At 35.3% G+C, this 19,047-nt stretch overlaps 1 long non-coding RNA gene across 1 annotated transcript; it reads right to left on the minus strand.

Moving 5' to 3' along the window:
* Positions 1–2,295: 2,295 nt before the first annotated feature.
* On the minus strand, positions 2,296–3,766 carry LOC135217383 (uncharacterized). Its single transcript, XR_010315116.1, has 3 exons — positions 3,607–3,766; positions 3,299–3,386; positions 2,296–3,069 (listed from the first exon to the last, which is right to left on the minus strand). It is a non-coding gene; the product is annotated as an uncharacterized LOC135217383 (long non-coding RNA).
* Between the last annotated feature and the right edge of the window lie 15,281 nt (positions 3,767–19,047).

The following is a 19,047-nucleotide window of genomic DNA, read 5'->3' on the forward strand; positions in this document are numbered from 1 at the left end:
AGCCTTCCCCTGAAACTTGTGCTATTTTAGCCTATTTGTTTTCCTTCCATTTCAAGACCAGCAAATATTTCTAAATGTGAAAAAACTATAGCTTTCGTTATATATAGCCTATGCATTCATCATACATGAAGCCTATTTACATAAACAATTACAACAAAAGAGAAAGAGAAAAAAATAACACAATAAAGTACTCATCCTAAAAAATAACACAATCAATAAAGTACTCATCCTTATCAAACTACTTGATATTGTAGAAGAGCCCACTGCACTTACCAGTAACTGCAATGAACCACAGACACACGAACACGGCGAACTTCACATACCCCAAAGAAGAACGCTCAAAGAAGAACGCTTCACACACAAACAACTGGACTGTCGTAAAGGTTACTCGTTTTAGCAACACTTGTGAAAAGTCCAGCATCACTACACTAACACTACTGACAGTTTATCCCTTACTTTTATGTCATAATCTTCCTAGTAGAGAGCCAGTCACATTAACAGACTGAAAAACTGTCCTGATTGGAAAAGATCCCAAAACTGTTGTGACGCTCTTCTGGATAGCAAAAGCGTCATTCCCTAAAAGCATTACCTAGGAATCTCGCAACCTCTGGCATCTGTTATTACGAAGCATCCTACTATCACTTGAACAAGTAAAATTGCATAACGCTGTTACCAAGTAACTGTTGTACTTACTCTGGTCTTACAACGCTGTAAAGTAGTATTCGACGAATAGTTAACATTTATTTATGTAATTCTGCGGCTGCACTTCATGTCGAATAAATTATACTATGAAGCACTGCATTTTTTTTTTTTCGTGGGAGAGTTTCTCATGATATAAAATGGAGTTCATTATCCGAAGACTATTGGTAGTATAAGGATCACTCCCATGAATTTTCATAATGGTCCATTGCCCCAAAGACGCTGCCTCGGAAAAGTTGAATGCGAAAAATTTGAGAAAATAGGGTAATGCAAAAGTGGCATAATCCTTTACCAGTAGGACGCCCTAAAGGCGTTACTTGTGAAGCTTCAAGTAAACCATCAAAGGGTTAGCATCATTTCAATGTGAACTGATATCTTAAAAATAAATCTTATATAGGAGGAAATTTTTTTAAAGATGTAAGGCTTTATATGCCGAAAAAAGATTTCTTTTATCTTCAATACTTTTGGAGATATTAGCATTTGAATAACGTTAGGGCTGTGCTGTGCCGGCCCCCCAAAAGAAAGCAATAATTAAAACATAATTTTTATGTTGAATTTATGATATTTTAAAAATTGAACAAAAATTTTTTTATCAATTTGTATTTTTTCATAGCTAACAAACCTGAGGTCTTTAAACAAAATAGTATCATTCTTCTACCAAGCTAGCGCTAGAAGAATTATCCTACTGCTAAGACCTCTGATTTGTTCCGCATATGAACAAATAAATCTTTTATGGGGATGAAATTTAAAGTGTAAGGTTTTATAAGCCAAAAAATTTTCCTTTTTATCTCCAATACTTTTGGAGATATTAGCATCTGAATAGCGTTTGGGTCGGGCTGTACCAGGCGGCTGCCAGAAATGTGCCAGTTTCCAGTACAAACTTACCTTCGCTCGTAACACAGCACCACATTTCTGTATAATTTTAATATTTTAATGATAACCTTGCAAATTCATCTCGTCTCTCCATATTTCAGAGCGACAGAATCACTTATCAGATGACTAAATGATATTAGACATTGCAGTCTACTTATGAAAAGGGTATACGACTGACTTTCTTGGTAAGCAGAGTAGTCAACAGTCAGTCATGTTACTGCAAACCCTAGCGTTAACATAAGAATAAGTACTATTGGTACCTGAATATTCCATACCAATTCTCAGTGTCAGTGACAACGAATACAACTTTTCCCATGCTAGCTTTTTGTTACCTCTTTGTTCAGGGCCAGACTCCACTGGTAAGCAAAAGTTCAAAGTGCCACTTCTCGACATAACTTCACTATCTTGTAACACAGCTTCTCTGCCACTTCTGGCTGAAGCTTAGCTTCGTTATACTCAAAGATGACAGTGAATATGCCTCTGAAAGTATGGCATCTAACAAAAACAGGGTATGGACGCACGTGGAACGTGGTTACCACGAACCACTCTAGTGATCCTAACGTGATCTCCTCCCTCAGTAACTAGGCGAGTGACATCACCCATGTTGGAGGTCATGTAATCACGAGGGTACGCGGTCCTTGGACTGAGACGGTCTTTTGCAACGGAACATGGAGTAAGCTTTCTCTGCAAAACATTCTACCCGAAAACAAATAATCTCTCATACTTTCTCCAATGGTTTTAGCATACTCACAAAATTTTTGATGAATATTCCTAGGGGTGTCCGAAAACAGCCTGATCGAGTAGCCCATATGTAAACCCTAGGGGCACCGAAGGCTTTGGTTTCCAAAACCGACGGAAATTTACTGTATGGAAGTTCCCGATTAAATACGAATCTTCAGTGACACCATATTCAACCAAGACATCAACAATGGCCATGTTGACAACTGCTGTGAACACTGACCCAACTGTTACTTTTTCCTGCTTGCACCTCTGGATAAATTTGGAGGTGACATCTTCATCAAGGACCCTCACTATGGAGGGACGTGCGCTCCTTTTTGCCAGTCGGAGTGAAACATTTCACCAAGAATGGCGTGTGGCTATCCTGGAAAAGAATATCATCTTCGATCTTTTTTTTTCACCTTGGGGTTTTTCTTCTAGCGCTGCTTTTCCTTCCATAATCAGGTTCATAGTTTCTTCGTCTGATGCAAAATGGCCCAACGATTCCTGGTCGTTGATGGTTTCTCAGAAATGACATCATTCAGCAAGGAAATGAAGAACCCCATAATATTCATGTTACTCGTCCCGTCCGTCATTTCTGTGATGCAGGCCAAAGATTATGTGGCTCTTGAAGGGAAATGAAGGCTCCAGATCTTTGGTGTCACTGGCATGTCTGGGGAATCATAAACTAACCGAGCACAGAAAAGCGGCAGTTTCACTCTGTTAAGAATGATTGCGCAGGGACTCTCTCACTTCCTCTAACTGCGAACCCCGATGAACCTTGAAAAGGGTAAAATGATTGATGTACAGCAGCATTAGCCGGTAACACTGCTTTTGACTTCTATATGTATATGTGGCAATGAAAGGGAACAGATGACTATGTATAATTTTCCTTCTTGTTTTTTAAAAGACGATTAACAGTTGCATTTCTGTTCCTCATAGCTGCAAACATTGCTTTAGTATATCGTATGGAATAAGTTAATGTTAGCAAGAATAACAGGCTACCTACTTTAAAATCAATCTCTGGGTTTGTTGCCCTTCTGAACCACAAATCGTCGCCAGAAGCACCATAACATACGTTTAGACTCGGAACCTTCCTATGATAAAAAAAAAATATATCACATTGTGCATATTATCAAAGTCCATGCAATAATCACAGAATAATTTTCTCACGCAGGTTTTATAAGTTTTCTTCGATATCGAGAGCATGTTGTAGTTTCAATGATACCATGGTCTTGATATATGAAAAAATAAAGTAAGTACTAGCAAACCAGAAAAGTCAAAGGCATATAGTGGGGATCCAAGAACAGGTCTTACCTGTACAGGTGAGCAACAGCCCTCCTGACGTGCTCTTCTTGCAATGGCTCGGCGCTGCTCAGATCCAGCTGGTACCAGATCAAAAGACAGCCGTCCTGATGGTAGGATTCCATCATCTTCTCGGAATCAGAGGCCTTCCGGAGCCATTCGCCCGTAAAGATACGTTTCGTCCCTTTGAACATAAGCGTGTTGTTATACTCAATCACAAACTAGTTATCACTAACACCACTAACTGGAACCGTGAAATTTCCTACGATAAAAAGAGGATCCCGGTCTTCATAATATTGAGAAATACTACAGATAAGATCCAAAACTTATCAGTTAAAGAAAAAAAAAATCAAATAAAGCAACGCTCTACTCATTTTAGATGAGACACACGACAAAAATGTTCACTTGAACTTACATAAAAGGACAAACATGACAAAAACGCCATACTGAAGTTTACATTAGAAACCGAACATGAAAAAGCAAGCACTTCCCACTGACATTAAATAATGAACATGAAAAAATAAGCTATCTTGGTTTAGCACCACATAAGGAAATGACAAAAACACAATACTGAGCACGACGAGAAACATCTGAACATTGTATAAAAGAAAGAAAAAAAAAAAGACATGCTAAAAGAAAAGAAATGTTCTTTATTTCTTGCAGCATTTCCCCCTCAATGTTTGGCGCCCACATTTTCATTTCTGTAGACATGATGAATTGTAATAATATCCTGGTGTGTCTCAAAAAATTAGTTTTTTTTTTTACTTTTTTAATCAATGGTTTCCATAACATTTTTTTCTATATTTTTATACATTTTGACAGAAATTGTATCTGAATCGCGATTGCAGCCAACGAAATTGACATCCTGTCGCGCCAAAGAAGGTTTGAAAACTCCGCAGTCATTAACTTATCCTAACGAGTCAAATTAGGTATAAAACTCGTAGAGTTATTGACCTTTCTACCGAAACAAAGAAGTTGGGAAAAATCCTTCGAGTTTCATGCAAATCCAGAGATACAAGAGAGGTCACTGTAGGTTCATTAGAGGTCACTGCTGACCTACTGATCATCAAGGCTATATTGTCACTAGAACTGAGTAACCGGGTAAAATTTCAAGTCCATCGTCGAAAAACCGAGTTACAAGTTATAACCCAACCAGAAAGACAGAAAGAAAGACCGACGCAGAAGCCATGTTAAATAAAAGAAAAAACGTAAAATGGGGAGGCTTTTGTATGCAGAATGTCATGAACATTATCACAAGTACTGTTATTCAATGTACGAAAACTTCCTCGCGATAAAGCGTAAGAAGCGTAAGTGTCAAGTAGGCCTATGCAAAAAGTAGTGCCAAAATGCAGGTTAACCCTTTAACAGTTAAGTACGTACACGAGCGTGGGCGCACTAAGTTTGCCCGGGCCGTTTATTATGTACACACACACTCACACATATATATATATATATGTAGTATGTATGTATAACTGAATCACTAAGTTTGGAACGTGATAAATGCATAAATAAAGGTATAAGCCACGAAGGAAAGATAAACAACGCAATTTCTGCAAGATCTTTCGACTCTACATCCTTTACTTAGCAGACAAACTAAGTAATGGACGTGAGTCGAAAGATCTTGGAGAACCTCCGTTGTTCATCTTTCCTTTGTGGCGTATACCTTATCTATATATATATAATATATATATATATATATATATATATATATATGTATATGTGTGTGGCTGTGTGTGTGTGTGTGTGTGTGTGTCCAGTTCCGTAGATTGTGAAACCAGGGATTTCACGAAATCCTACAATTTTCATGGAAATCGTGAAATTGCCAACCACAATTGGGGTTTATTTGATCTCCGAGGGACTAGTAACTAAACACGGCAAAACAATGTGGATGAATCGCCGTTTCGCCATGTTTATTACTGACTCCCCTCGGCGATCAAATGATCCTCAGCAAATTTTTGGTTTCACGAGTTCCCTAAAAATTTTAGGGATTTGGTGAAATGCCTGGTTTCACAATGCTACAGAAACTGTTGTACAGCAATCAGCTGTTCTCACTCCTCAATCTCGCTCTCCTTTGAAGGCCAATCCACTCAAACTAGACTTAGATAGACGTCACCCCAATTTCCCTCATCGTCGTCCTCGTCTCAAGCATCGATTCTCTTTCAAGAATGAACAGATGAGAGAACAAGTCAGAAAGTAAACACTGGATACAAGAACTAAATAGTAATAAATATTATTGCCGTCAATAGTCAGTCACAGTATTCTATTTTCATCTGTATTTAAATAAGCTAATGATAAAAGTCAACACACACAAAGAAAAGACAGACAGTATAATAATTACAATTAAAACTGTATTAGAGAACGAAAACTAAACAAATTAGAAAACAAACAAAAATAAACGTTACCCCCCCCCCTCTCTCTCTCTCTCTCTCTCTCTCTCTCTCTCTCTCTCTCTCTCTCTCTCTCTCTCATGTGTGTTAAGAGGCACAAACACGGCCTCAGACACATTTTTCTCTCAAAGTCTTATAAGTAAATGGCATGAAAAGAAAAAAAAAAGATTCCCTCTCAAATTTAAAAAAGGCTTTTGTTTATTACTTAATGTTTCCCTAACTAGCACATGTAGTATGTCTACTTGGAGTTTTCTTGCAATCAATGTAGTTTCTTCGTGAAAAGAACATAGGTAACAACAACATTATTGGGATTAAATTTGTCAAAATGACGACAGGCCTGTATCCAGAGCTCTCTTGACCTTATATCTTATGGAATATGAAATATCTTATTTGAACATTTGATGTTTGACTTCCTATCAAAGCAGCCATAAAGTGAACAGGTAATCCGGCATTATTCAAACTTGTATTACACTCATTCAGAATGCCACTGTACAACACCGATTCTCACTCGTGTTATTCTACTTTCTCACCTACAAAAAAAAATCCAAATGAGTCAAGTGGTCACAGCTGCTTCTCTATAAACACAAAGCACACACATCAAGCACATAGCTGACTTTCCTCAATATACATAAAATAGACTGCACACAAAATGTACCCACCGAGGATTCAAGGCGACGTCTTTCCAAAAAGATGACCTGGAAGTTTTCTACTAAATGTAGTCTCATAGACAGAAGGGAGAAAATGTTCAAACCAAGACACCAATGCAATTAACCACTGCATCAAATAACAATGAAAGCTCCAAGTAATATAAAGATAGGTGATTTATGAAGAGCATAAAGGAGATACAGGAAGCGTACCTGTGGCAATGTCAACCCTTGTGGGTACACATTTCTAACCATCAGATCCGGCTCGAAGTCTCGACTTATAAGGTATGGAATCGTACTGACTGGACGGAACGTTGAAATCTCTAAATCTTGGTTGACAAATCTAAAGTGGGCACGGCTGTCAAGTTTACATTTCAATGTAAAGTGAAAAGTCAGTTCCATCCCATCAAACGGTCATGCAGATTGTGCACAAGGTGGCCAGTAACTTTCTCCCCATCTCAGACTACCAACTAAGCGCCAGTACTTATTTACAAGCTAAATGACTGAGTGAGCAAACCTCGCGAATGCTAGCTCAGCCCTCTATCTCAGAGCCTTGCTGCCCATTGAAAAAAAAATAAATAAATAAATAATTAAATAAATAAATAAATAAATAAAAAGGAAAAGCTTGGTCCTTAGCTCCGCAACTGAAATATTACGAGAACCCTGTCAATGATATACACAATAGCTTGAGGCAACGGAGACAGACACAGATACACACAAATATCTTTCTAACAATGGATAATTCCGAAATGTAAATAATAAATAAAAAATCTTACATCTTTCTCATAATATGTTCAAATCAAGGTGTGATATTCACCACTTAAAAACAACAGTTGCACCTACCCTTGGCTAGATTCCAGCTGAGACATTGTGACTTGTGGCGCCCTACCTGCCTGTGGAAGGTGAAAAGGAAAAGTAACTGTTCAGGAAAAGTGAGCAGAAGGGATCTCATTTAATGTCACACAACCATTTGATTGAAAATGGACTTGTTGTCATTGTTGAGGTTCACTGGCCCCGATGTCCATTGCTGAAAAATCGTGATCGGTGCTTGAAGCGATAGGGACGACAAGTTACAATTAACATAGATCGACAGACCAACATACACAAAAATAAGCATTCGAGAATGAATTTAGTTCGTACACTCAAGGGTTCACAACTTCTAAAAAGAGCACCGCCACAATACTGGAAATTATAAGCATCCAGTTAGTAAAACTTATTTTAAATCAACATGAAGAAATTTTCATTGCCTATAGCACAGAATATTCACAAATAGAGTTTGTACAGCTATGATTCATTGGGAATCTATAAATACTTAACAAACTTACATTGTACAACATCTAGCTATAAAAGGGCAAATACATGTAATATATTTGCATTTTAAGACAACTGACTGAATACTCTGAATTTGTTTTAATGCAGAATAATAAGCAACAGAAATTAATAATTTTGTTGAAAAATTTTAAATTTCAAAATTTCGCTGTTTTACACTACCCGAAATACTCACAAGTAAAATATATTGCACAAAAGAGCCATACGTTCATTCGAGGCAGCCTTCTTACCCTACTTATACAAATGAAAGTTTGTCAATACAAATTATTTAACATCAGAGATAAACCAGTAACTCTCCCGGGGAAACAGGTAAAAGGTTGTTTTGAAAATATTTAATTTTTTTTTATTTTGACAAAGAATTCGCTTAAATTAACATTTTTCTCAACATTTACATTTACAATAAAAGTCAGAGAGAGTGCAGCACAGATACAGATGTCAAATAATAAAGTATGCTGACCATTACATTGGGCATGCTTTGGTACACATGGAAAACACAATATAAAAAATCAGTGGCCGCGGCAGTTCATAATAAAATTGAGTTGGAAAACAAAATGAAGAGCAAACAGCCGATTATGATGTTCTTCTCTCTCTCTCTCTCTCTCATCTCTCTCTCTCTCTCTCACATCACTCTCTCTCTCTCGCTCCTCTCTCTCTCTCTCTCATCAATCTGCCACAACTGTAGGATGGTTATAGGAATGCAATAGTTGGTCACAATGGTTGTGTAATATGGCACTATGTTTCACAAGCGTTCCAAACACGGAAAACACAATCTCAATACTCGAGTTACTTCATATTCTAATTTAGAAAAGTACAGATTTGCGCAAGTAAATATTCTCCGAGGGTTAAATTAAGAATCAGGATGATACAGTATAAGTGAGGATTGCCAACGGAAATTCATCAGTTTTATACTGACTCTATCTTAGACAAGTTTGCACACTTGCTCGGTTTGATTTTTTTTCCGTATTATTATTATCACAACATTTAACAGCAATGGAACACAGGCAACAGTGCCTGTATATATAGTTACTACTATTATGCTCGTAGACAGCTGGTCTCAAACGTTATCCAAACCCACTGAATGTGAATAACATTTTCTTGAAAACTTCCTGCTGGACTTTCTATTTCAAATTCGAATTTCAGGTCTATGCCGATATTGACACGACTTGCTGTTCAATTGCTTTTATTTGCATTGATGACGATAATTGCTGACACTTTGGTTATGCAAAGATGGAAACAAATTGTGATCGATTGAATAATATAATAGTAATAACAACAAAACAAATACTGAGGCAGTCATAATAACGCAGCAAAGTCACTCACATCACTGCATCTCCCTGTGACTAAAATTATTTCGCCCGTGTTTCCCCCCAATCAACACAAGTATGAGATTATCAAAACTTGCTGTAGAACTAACCGTCAGAATGCGCGAAGATCTCCGGAACCTTCCCTGTCCCAAGTGAATCGAGGACCCAGACTCAACTGGTTATATAACAAGCCAGCAAAGCGCAGTAAGTACGCCTACAGTTTCCCAATGCTGCCTATGATTCAAAACCATTCCTTCACCTCCTTAAAATTTTCTGATTATACATATATATATATATATATATATATATATATATATATATATATATATATATATGATTATAATCACTTTAGCACGTGATTCATTTATCACACATATCCACAGGTGAAAATAAGAGACAGGTGTAGGTCCCCGCCTCCCTGCACCTATCAGTGTGGACTTGTACCCTAAGCGGTAGTATCCCTTGAGAATATTTATTGTAAATTTTAGAGCCTAATGATTTTTGAAAGCCACTCCTACCTTGACAAACCTGCCTGTGGGTGGATCTGCAGTCTCAAACGGTTTGTGTGTATGTTTCGTCAGTACTGTCTTTGTAGTATATATACTCGTGAATTCTAATACTATGTATCAGTCCTTTGTCAATGGCTGGAAAATAAAGCCGAAACCGGTCAGGACTACACCCTTCTCTTATTTTTTTACACCTGTGGATATGTGTGGTATATATATATATTTATATATATATATATATATATATATATATATATATATATATATATATATATATATATATATATATATATATATAGATATATATATATATATATATATATATATCTATATCTATATATATATATATATATATATATATATATATATATATATATATATATATATATATATATATATATATATATATATATATATATATATATATATATATATATATATATATATATATATATATATTTATATCTATATATATATATATTTATATCTTATATATATATATATATATATATATATCTATATATATAATGTGAATTTTTATCACATCACCGTGATTCATATACATACATCGAGCTAGAAATGTCCTTTAATATCCAATTCGTTCTACCTCAGAATTAATGTTTTCATATATATTAACCGAAGGGGAATTTTTTTAGCTGATAATAATTTCGTACTTCCCTTCGGTTAACATATATGAAAATATATTAATTCCGGGGTAGAGCGAATTGATATTGAAGGACATATGTAGCGCTCGCTCGCTCGCTCTCTCTCTCTCTCTCTCTCTCTATATATATATATATATATATTATATATATATATATATATATATATATATATATATATATATATATATATATATATATATATATATATATATATATATATATATATATATATACTATATATATATATTGTTACGTATGAAGCCCGGCCTTGAAAGGGCTCCAATACGTAAACAGAAATAGTTGAGGGAAAACAGAGTAAATTACTTGAACTTACCGTAAAAAAGGATTTAAAGTGAACATTTACTCTAGAGCAAAAGGTCGCCAGAAACTCAGTTAATTACTTTACCAATTCTATTTATTTACAAGAGGCTGCTTAACAGCCAGGGCAAGTAAATGCCAAACTGGTCCCCACGTGGACTATTAATATCTCTCAAGTGTTTGATAGTTGGCTCAAAATGAGATTCATGTAAAAGCTATTTTCGAAATCTTGCGGTAATGCAACACTTGCAAGCGAAGACATTTGGACATGTGACTCAAGGAATCTGGAAAAAGATCCCAGATTAGACAGATATAAAAACAAAAAGGACTTCTTGCACAAGTTACGATTATTCAGTTTCTCTAACACTGGGAAAAGGCACTCTAGTGTTTAACTGAGGTATGCAATGACTTCATTTGTCTGGGACGATCACACAAGGGAAGCATGCGGCCATGAGGCAGTGAGAGGAAACAAAGGGATGAGTTCTTTTGATTTAGAAGTTTGAATTGGGAAAATGGGGAGTAAATAGACACTAGGATGTAAGGAACTGGCAATATGCTGTTTCACAAGACGTACCTGGATGCCATGATCAGTGGACCTTTGTAGAAATGTGGCGTCCGGCTTTGTCTCATATCTGGGCGCGCCAGTAACGCCGTTAGGCCTAAGTGGAAAGGCTGGTTGGGGACATCCGTCCAAGGTCACGACTGGAGCTGACTGAGGGCGAGGGCAGGTGTGTTTCATGGGTGTTGGGGGTCAGCTTAACCCCCCAAGAGCAGGGCAATCCTGGAAACAGAACATAGAGCCAGCAGAGGTTTCACAGGAAAAAGAGCTTAAGATATAGCCTAAAGAAGTACCAGTCTGCCTACATCCTTCCTTTGGGATACGTCCCTAAAGCTGACAAGTTTATTTTCCCCCTTCCAAACAGGAACTCCCTATCTCTGGCTGGCGTGTTTTTGGTTTCCCGCCTAAAAATCAGCTGATATTTGGAGGAATATGGCTGCCTTTTTACAAATCAAAATATTTAACTAAATTCTGGGTAGACGAGGAGATCAATAAACGTAGCAATATATATATATATATATATATATATATATATATATATATATATATATATATATAGAAATATATATATAGAAATATATATGATATATATAATATATATATATATATATATATATATATATATATATATATATATATATATATAGTATATATATATATATATATATATATATATGCACAGGGAGATTCGTTTGTGCTGGGAAGATCTATTGCTGCAAGGCAAAGAAGACGATCCCAGCAGCGTCACCCACCAATATTTGTTCTAACTGTATGGAGTATTCATCATCTACAAGCATACAATCTTCCAAGAACTGTTAATAATTTGGGAGCCATACACAAAAAGTTTGAAACTGTGGTAGAACATTACCACTTTGGAGTATTTTTTTTAATGATTAAAGAGTTTTTAAAAGGACATGGAGCACACCAAGAAGTGGAGCGGATAATTGTTGGGAAAAAAGTAGAAATCCAAAGGGAACAGCGACTTGTTACTGTTATAGCCACCATATAGAATTGCCTCCCTTGTATGTAATCGCCCTTAGGTAATCATCAGTCTTCGTTTTAATGCTGCCACTGTCGATGATCCTAATATTAGTGATGGTGAGGTTACTTGGGATGAAAGTTAAAGATGACACATTTTTCTAACATTGTGAAAAATTGTTTTTTTAAATAAAAGAAGTGGTTAAATTTGTATGTCAAGTCCAGTTAATAAAATTTCGCCTATTTGTTCCTCTTTCTGTAATTGTCTCATCTCTACCACCTCTCTGTTGCTCCTTTGAACAATAATAAGTGACAAAGCTTGTCACTCCTTGGAACTTATTTAAAGAGTGATAAACTGTCATTCATTTGATGTAACTCCTTCGAGCATCTCCCATATATATATATATATATATATATATACTATGTATATATATATATATATATATATATATATATATATATATATATATATATATATATATAATATATATATATATATATATATATATATATATAGTAATATATATATATACATTTCCCATACATATATATGAATATATAATATATATATATATATATACATATATATATATATATATATATATATATATATATATATATATATATAGATATAATATATATATATCATATATATATATATATATATATACTATTAAAGTTGCTGATATATTAGTTTTATATATTATAAGTATATAATTTAGGTAAATTATATTATAGCAGGTTTATCTTAATAAGTTAATACCTTTATTGGGTGCTGGTTATATAAATGGGGAGGAACAAAAAAAGTACATATGATGATACAAATACGTATGAAATTTAGCACAACGATTCTTCTTGACCCTCTGTCTCGTCATCAACCTCTGACTACACAAAATTGCACCATTTTCCAAGATATTTCGAATGCTTAAAAAATGAATATATTTTTTGTATTGCTCTCATGGCAGGGTGATGATTAAAAGAATCTATTGCTTAAATAGCACTTTTTGAATCACTATATCACTGTAATGTTTGCTGGGAGTTTTAGGGATTTTATACAGAGCCAATGAAATTCCTGCTAATTCAGCGGAATATACGGAGCTAAAAATAGGCATTCTTCCATGATAACATTTTTCTTCTGTAATAACTGCGAACCCCACAGCAGCATCAGTTTTTGAGCCATCTGTATAAATGGTGATAGTATTATTTGCATGAATTTCTTGGTGTTCCAAAAAAATTAGATCCTCTTCACAATGTTTGACAGCGTAACTTGGAATTACTCAATTTTGATGAATATCTTAATGTCCGCGAATAAAAGTTTAAACTATATTCGACCCTTCTTTGATCAAGTGACACAGACCTGTTTCACTATACAGAGAAATAACAGGTGTAAATTTAAATGCACCCGTAGCATATCTCAAACCTGCATTGTGAAGAGAGTCTAATTTTTCCAATGTACTGGCTGATGCAGAAGCATATTGATGCGACCCATAATCAATTTTACTCAGTATCAGTCTTGTGTAAATAGAGTAATGTACTTCTATCTGAACCCCACTTAGCATGTGACAATTTCTTCAATACATGAAGTACTTCACTACAGCTTTTGCGTACGTAAATTTATGTGAAATTTCCAAGTCATTCGTTGGTCAAAATGCAACCCAAGAAATTTGGTATGCGTAACAAAATTAATTGGTTTACCATACAGTAGCAATTTCATTTTCGGCACATTTTTCTTATTTGTAAAAGTAATGGCTACAGTTTTACTTGCCGATATAGTGAATCCATGTGCAGTAGTCCACGATCCGATAAGATAAAGAGATTTTTGTAGTATGATTTGTCCTGTATAGATATCAGAGTGGATGATCCAAATGGCAAAATCATCTACGTATAATGAACTCTGTACACCAGTTGGTAGCTGTTTTGTAATGATGTCATTAAAAGCCATGATAAAAAGGGTGGTGCTCAAAGCACTACCTTGTGGAACTCCTTCATGTTGTGGATACTCCTTATATAAAACACCATTTATCCTAACTTTAAAAATTCTTTCCTTTAAAAATTTTACCATGTTTAAGGGTAAAATCCTCTCGGTCCAGAATATTGCATTTCTTTTAAAATCTGATGGTTCCATGTCTTGTCACAGGCCTTTTCCAAATCAAAGATGATGGCTGTGGCATAGCTATTTGAAGCAAATCCTTTCCCAATACTGGTGTCAAGTAAAGTTGAAGGATCAAAAGTAGATCTTGGTTTCTTATATTCGAATTGTGAAACGGAAAAGTATCCTGTCTTTTCAAGATACCTTATTTATCTGTTGTTAATCATTTTCTCAAACAATTTACATAAACAGCTTAATAATGCTACTGGTCTGTAGCTGCTTGTGTCATAAGGATCTTTGCCTGGCTTCATGAAAGGAGGGTGCAGTGCTTTCCGCCAATCTTGTGGGAAATATATTTCAATCCATGTTTTGTTATACATAGTTTTAATAAATATTGTAAACTGTTTGGGTGAATCTGTTTCAACATTTCAAAAATTATCATATCTTCACCAGGGGCTGTATTGGAGCATGTTGATAATGCCGATAAAAGTTCATCCATGGTAAAGCAATCATTGTATGAATAATATTGATCAGTCTCAAAATTGGAATTTTTTCTTCTTTTTCTTTAATGGTGCGGAAAGATTGTATTGACGAACCTTTGGAGATATTACTACTTAAAACGTTCTGCTAGGCAAGTTGCTACCTCTTTAGGATCATATATCAGTTTGCTATTAATTTTCAAAACTGGGACATAGGATCGAATGTGCTTTACTAGTATTTTATGCACTTTTTTCCATATCTTACTTGGGGGTGTATCTTTGCTCACCGATTTTAGGTAGTTACGCCAAGATTTTCTGTGTGCTTCATGAAATGTTCGTTTTGCTACAGCACACGACCTTTTATAATCTACGTAATCTGAGTCGTTTCTCGACTTCTTACATTTTCTTTGGGCTTTACTACGGGTCTTCTTTGCTTTTTTACACTCCTCATTCCACCAAGGAACTGGACATTTATTCTTTACTTGAGCTATAGATGAATCTGTAGCATCAATTACCAGAACTAAAAACATAACCAGAATAGTTTCTATGTCCAAATTATTATCCCATAATGAAACATTCTTCGTGCATTCACTAAAATCTTCCCAATTGGCTTTATTAACATTAAATTTATTAATTGCTATCTCTCCAGTGAAATTCAGAATACTAATTAAAACAGGAAAATGATCACTACCACACAAATCATCATGTGTTCCAAAAATATTTGTCTGCTAGATCTTGTGAGCACAAGGACAAATCTATGTGAGAGTAACTTTTTGTTCGTTGGTCAATATGAGTTGGTTTGTCTTTATCTAATATAAGGAGTTGATTATCTATAACAAAATCAAGTTTGATGTTGCCTCTAGAGTTTGATTTTACATCATGCCAAGATAAATGTCTTGCATTGAAAACTCCTAGAAGTAACATTGGTTGGGGAAGCTTCTTGACTAAGTCATTCAACTTTTCTAAATCTATATTATTATTTGGACTTAGCTATACAGAGCAAATCGTTATAATTTCCTCTAGTTGAATCTGAACTGCTAAGGCATTTATTTCAGATGAAAGATCATATATTGTGAAAGGTACATCTTTTCTAATGAGAATAATATTACCTTGCTGATTTGCACAGTGAGGTTGATAACGTGTAAAATTTATTTGTAAAACTGGAGGAAATAGGTAAAAATGTTTCATTGAGGCAAATACAAATTGGGCTATATTCATCAATTAATTTAAGTAACTCTTAACTTGTTTTCGTTAATGCTTATAATGTTCCACTGCAATATAAATGGGGGAGTGTCCTTATTATTTTAAGAAGAAAATGTTACTTATTTTCTTTGGTCTTACGACCCTGAGCTGAGAGAACGGTGTCCATTTTAGTTTTTGAATTGGAACTTTTAATAATATTTTTGTTGCTGTACAAAGGAATTTTGCTTCTAGTACCTTAGCTATAATCTGGTGGCATAGCATAGTCTCGTACTAGTGACTTATATTGTTTTATGTTTGGTTTTCTTGTAGGTTCACCATTTCGGATGAATAATTTTTTTAATTTTTTTTGGGTCTTTGCTATTGGTGGTATAAAAAAAAAAAAAAAACAATGGTTTCTTCTGAACTGGAAGTTTTCAGACATTTACTATTTGGACTATGAGGGTTGTTCTTTTCACTGAGGATGAAGGATTTTCCACTGTTGTGTTCTAGGTCTCGTTTTCCTATCTCTGTTGGTTCCATTCAGTTCTTTTAGTATTTTACTCAACAATTTCTTCAGTATGTTTATTGTGTTTGGTTTTTGTTTTTTCATGGGATTTATCTTTTGAAATAATTTTATTTTTTCTTATTTTTGGCACTGTTTAAGGTGCAAATTAGCAGGGATGGTTCCATCTCCCTATTCATCAAGAAATGAGCCATCTACTGCAAGGCTGGTCAATGCTTTGAACTTATGACTTACCTTGGGTAGTATTGTTTTTATCTTGATCTTTTCTAAAGTTATTTTGATTTCTGGTGTTTAGAAGAATGGGTAACGCTTGTTGAAAACATCATTGGAATATGACTTTTGCTTTGGCGTTTAGAGCGGTATCTGCAAATGTTTTGCGGGGAAGCTGCATTCCTTTCTGTCATGGTCTTCCTTAGCCATCCTTACAACCGTTATACCAAATTTTATTGACTGTAAGGGGCCTTCTTGGGAAATATTCTGAAAAAATACACATTCCGCCCTTACCATAAGGCATGGTCGAGAAACCACTTCATTTAAAGCATTTTTTAGGGTTGGTGCATTTATTCGACTACTATGCTCCAAGGAGCCACCCATTTAAAGCATCTAGGCTGAGGCCCCAAAGACCGTGCACTCGTTTTGATGTATGTTCAAATCTTTCAAGCAAACGTATACATTGCACAGGTTGGTTTGGATGTTCTTCTTTAATTGCTTTATTTCTTTGTTTCCTATTTTCATATGATGTTGGAAGTGCCTTTGCTGTGAAAAAATGAAAAATTTTTAACGTTTAACTATTTCAGACTTCCAATTTTAATTACTTTTTCTCTCATAAACAGTATCAACTGATTTTAACCATTATGTTTTGATCTTTCCAGGAACTTTTTCCTTGCTTAATGTTTCACCCACACAGATTTCATTGGTGTCACTTTCAATTCTAAGTTTATCCAGCAACCATTCATTACCAATTCTGTGTTTATTGAATGGGCGGGCCCTCGTTCAGAAGCATTTACATGGTGAATTTCCCAAGTTTTCCAGTTTCGAAGTAGGTTTTTTATTTATTGTGTTCAAGACTTGTTTAGCGCCTTTACCGATGATTTGTTTTTTGCGACTTTGAGAATCAGGGGATTGTCACAGCCAAGAATTTTCTCAGTGAACGGTATATAGCCAAGTCACTTAGAGGGGTTACTTCTTCACTTATTTTGAGTGTGATACACTGATACCACACTGGAGGAGAAAAAATATCTTCCATAGTTATTCTTTTAAAAGTTCTCTTTTGAGATAGAGTTTTTGGTACATATGGCTCTAAAGTAGCCATACATGAGTTTTGGAGGGATTCCATGGACAAGTCCTTTGGAGAAAGCATAGGGGTCGTCAAAAGAAATAGGGGGGGGTTGCCATATAACGGAAAAAACTTTAATTCATCCAGATATTCCCCATACTCACCATGGAGTCACCCTTAGAGGATGGGTCATCCCTTTAATTAGGGTTGTCCTAGGGGTAATTACCAGATATACACCCTATTTCCAGTGCTAAGGCATCATGATGTCCATCGAGATCAGACCCGGCACTGAGGATAGGGTTTGACATTCAACTTTTCCCTCGTTCAACCACGTCAGGCACTCGAGTTTCTAAGGGTGAGGTGGCATGCCATCCAATCTCACCCTCCTTCAAACCCCAGAATAATTCTAAATCATGTTAAAAACAAAAACCAAGCCAAAAGTCATCAACATAAAATCAATACCTTATAGGAGAGGAAGAGAGAGATGAAATGTTTTTAGTAAAGAAAAAGAGCTGACTTATTTCGTTGGATTAACAGCTGGGCACCAAGTAGTTCCCACAAGACATCAGAGCCCAGTTGCTGAACCCTAAGCCCCCCATCCTCGGCAAGGCTTCAGCATCTGGGGGGTATTTAAGGAAAGCCATCATCCATATATTTACTCACTGTGTGGACTTTAAGCAGTTCACAAGCAGTACTGGTCGGACCTCATTTACAAATGAACTTTTGCATGTGGACTAGACGAGAGTTGGTGTGCACCGACTTGGACTGTACAGCTGAGACTTATCTCATGTTGTATACATTTAACTTAAGCAGTCGTAATATCTGTGGCCTGGACAATTATTGCTCCATGCTGTTAATATTAGTGGACCCATACACATTGTGGTTAGTATCACTGGCTTCATTTAAATAGCAATGTGTGATTTAATTGGAAACCCTGTCAGTGCTTATGTATTTCAGCATTGACATTTTTTATTTAGCTACAGTAACGAAAAGGTAATATTTGCAATGTTGTACTAGATTAAAAGTAATTAGGTGAAAGGCAATTGATATTTTGCTATCATTTAAATGAATGTAAACCTTTTACAGAGGACTGCGTTCTCACTCTCACTTACTATAACAAGCGTGCAGTTGCAGTAATATGATAGTATATAATATATATATATATATATATATATATATATATATATATATATATATATATATATATATATATA

Source organism: Macrobrachium nipponense, chromosome 7 (genome assembly GCF_015104395.2).
Source record: "Macrobrachium nipponense isolate FS-2020 chromosome 7, ASM1510439v2, whole genome shotgun sequence".
Lineage (NCBI taxonomy): Eukaryota > Metazoa > Arthropoda > Malacostraca > Decapoda > Palaemonidae > Macrobrachium > Macrobrachium nipponense.